Below are 3,588 nucleotides of genomic sequence, written 5' to 3'. Positions count from 1 at the left end.
AGCAGCAGTAGCTGCAAAGCAAAGAATGAAAACAGAGTTTAGGGACTGGATACTGATCCAGTGCTAGTGCTGATGATCCAGAAGGGCCTCTCTGAGGCTTAACATTATAAGCTGAGATGTGAAAAGTAAGAACGGGCACCTGGGTGGTACAGTTGGTTAAGCATCTGACTCTTGGTTTTGGCTCAGGTCATGATCTCAGGGTTGTGAGATCGAGCCCTGCATCAGGCTCCATGCTCAGAACAGAGTCTGCTTGAGAATTTCCTCCCCCTCTGCCCCTTCCCCTGCTGGCATGCTTTTTCTCTCTCAAATAAATAAATAAACAAATCTTAAAAAAAAAAAAAAAAGAAAGGAGAAAGCAAGAGGAACAATTACTAGAAGATCAGGGAAGATGAGTAGGTATTTATGATTTGTGTCCCTATATCCCTTGCTATGTTAGCGTTGATTGAATACATTTAAAATAAATAAAATCAAGGAGAAGAATACTACAGGCTAAGGGAAGAGTGAGTTAAAGCTGTAAGGCGAGAATATGCTTGGCAAGTTCAGGAAAAAAGAAAGCAGGCCTGTGTGCTGGGGCAGGGGGCGAGAGAAGGAGCCCCAGGACAGGGGCGGGCAGTTGTGGCAGGGCCACGGCCAGGAGGACCATGGGCATCAGGGCAGAGAGTTTGAATTGTGTTCTGACAGGAGTATGAAGCCTTTGCAGGCTAAAGCAAAAAGGGACCTGAGAAGACAAGTGCCAAGAGAATGACTCTGGCTGCTGGATGTAAAAGGGACTGTGGAGAAGCCCCGCTGAGGAGGGAGACCAGCCACGCCGCAGTGAAAGAACACTGCATGGACAGCCTCTGAGAGGGCACCTGCTCCCCCGTCCACGCTGGCAGAAGCCGAAGCCTCGTCTCCAGGTCAAGCAGTGGCAGTGATGCTTGCCTTCTATGGACACCATCGGGACTCCTCTCCACGGCCTCCCTAGTGTTTTCTTTCCTAAGGGAAAGCCAAAGCCCATTGCCTCAGGATGAGTCAAGCTACCTGGTGCTGGACGAACACCACCTTTGAGGGGAACGGGGGACACCCAGTGCACCCGCTGCTCAGCAAAGGGACAGGCACTATTCCCATGCCAGGCAGCCTTTGGGTTGGAGCATAGAGCTACCGTGGCCACGTGGGGGCCTGGGGCAGGCCGCGGCCCTTACTTGTTGGTGCCTAACTACCAGCCAGTCGGCAGAGCTGCCGTTGGGGTCTGCGAAGGTGACTGTCAAGATCAAAATGGTCATTTGTACTTAGAATAATTGCTTTGGTGCCATTTCCAAGCGCTTCTGAATGCTGCTAATGTCAAAGAACCCTTTTGGAAAAGGGTAATATTAAAATACCAAGCCACAATTCCATGAGGTGTGATAGTGTACAGAATGTTCTGGAAGCTTCTCTAAGGGCCAGAACTTAGTAAAGTCATGCAGGCTACCTCCAAGAAAGGCAAGGCTCAAAGATAAATAGTAGCATGGAGAGAAGTGCTTTGTCACGATATGCCCCATAGCACCCCGCATTGCTCCAGCCTGGCTCGCTGTTGGTGATGGAGGAGGAACTGAGCCACCCTCGATTTGGTGCAGGAGAGCAGATGGGCATGATTGTCTCCAGAATGGTGATGGTAAAAGGCTTGATAGGAGGGTCTGAACTTGGATTCATGAGCGGTGGCCAGGCCGCCTTGCCTTCCAGGTTTTGCAGATGACTTACGTGCAGATCGGTCCTCGGCAAAATCTATCATGCTGCCCTGAGATAGACGTGAAGGAGAGATTTCTCAGCCGTTTTGTTTTGTTTTGTTTTTTAATATATATAAGTCAGAAAGACAGACGCCATTCGGGGTTTCTGGGGTTGGGACCTGACGGACAGGTTCCCGGTCTCCTACCTGCGTCTGCTCTGTTCCAGCCGCCACAGTCTATGGGAGCCCCGGGCAAAGGGTGCCCACGTGGCTGCGAGACCCTGCGTGCTATTAGGCAGGGGTGCACTTCCCACACAGTGGTGCCCCTTGCAGGCACGAGGACGGGAAATTATGTGAGGAATGTGATAGCACCCAGCCTGAACACAGAGGAGGGACGTGGGCGCAGGCCTGCTCAGTCTTGATTTCAGCCTCCAGAGGAGCTGCAGGAGGTTGGCCTCCTTCCTCTGCCTCTCAGAGGGGATAGCCAGGCTGCCCGTGGCCCTTCTTCCCTCTGCCCACGTGGCGGTGCCTTCACGGAGGACGTGGACACACACTTGCGACCTGGAGTTCACCATGTCAATCGGCAGGAGGAAGACAAGTTGGCTGGGCCCCTTGTTGGGGTGCCAGCAGCAGGTGACAGTGGGGAGCAGGAGTGTGCAAGTACCCCTTGTGCAATGGGGCTTCCATTTGCTTGTTCCTCTACTTCTCCGCACCCTGAGGTGAGATCCGCATCATGCTTCTAGAAGGACAGACAAAAACACGTCCAGGAGAGAGAGAGAGAGAGAGGTGGAAAAGCTGCTTTGTGTGAAGACCCAGGGGTGGATAAGAGGAAATGATAATTGTTTGCAAATGTGGAAGATGGTTAAGGAGAATGGAGATGAGACTTATTTTTTATTAATGAATGGGAAGTGGGATGATAAGTGGAAATACTAGAGAAAAGGTGCCTCTCAATATACATGTTTTCTGATGATAAGAGCAGTGAAGAGTGTGGGCTCTGGGTGAGGATGTCCAGAGTTCAAATCCCAGGCCTGTGACTAACCAGCTCTGCCACCCTGAGTAAGTTAGACAACTGCTGAGTTTGTTTTCCCATCTGCAAAATGGGTATTTGTTCAATAGTTTCCTATTGAGCACCAATTACATACCATGTTCTAGGTAGAGTGGGAAAAAGGGGTAAAGTCCCACCATTTGCATTCTAAGGGGGAGAAAGAACAAGCAACAAAGTAAAATATACACTATGCTGCAGAGCACAGAGTATAATGAAAGCAAAAAACAGAATGTGAAGAGTGGGTGGGGTTGTGGCTGTGTATGGTGATAGTAAAAATCTCTACCTCCTGAGGTGTTAAGACTGAACGGAATCACATGCATCGAAAGCCCTCGACACATGGTAAACAATAAAAACTAGACTCTTTCCTGTCCTATCCAACAATGGAAAGGCTGTGAGCCAGTGATGCCGTTCACTGTGTGACATGGGGAAGTTACTTCTCTCTTCTTGAAAATGTAGTATCAGGAGTAAGTGAGCCAGTGTGGCTCGCTCACAGCGGTGTGCAGCACGCAGCAGGTGCTATGTAAGTGACAACCAGCTCGTGTGTGTAAGGGCCTCCCCCTGAGGAACAGGACCCATCCATCGGCCGCGCCGTTGTGGAGCGCTGGAGCTGCAGAGTAAGCACTTGGACAGAGTGAGAATGCACAACCAGCCAAGAGGAGGCTCGCTCCAAAATATTACCCTGCCATCCTAAAGAAAGTCCTGCCTCTGGCAAAGGGCTGATTGTGTCGTGGTGTGGGTGTGGACCTTCAGGCCACCCGAGAGCGAGATGATGAAGGACGGAAGCCTCCCTAGCGAAGCTTTAAGGGTTATCCCATTACCAATGTCAAGGGAGGATTTGCTGCTCAGCAGGGTGACAGCTGAG

This window comes from Canis lupus, chromosome 7, assembly GCF_003254725.2.
Source record: "Canis lupus dingo isolate Sandy chromosome 7, ASM325472v2, whole genome shotgun sequence".
In the NCBI taxonomy this organism is placed as follows: domain Eukaryota; kingdom Metazoa; phylum Chordata; class Mammalia; order Carnivora; family Canidae; genus Canis; species Canis lupus.
This window is presented reverse-complemented; position numbering follows the sequence as displayed.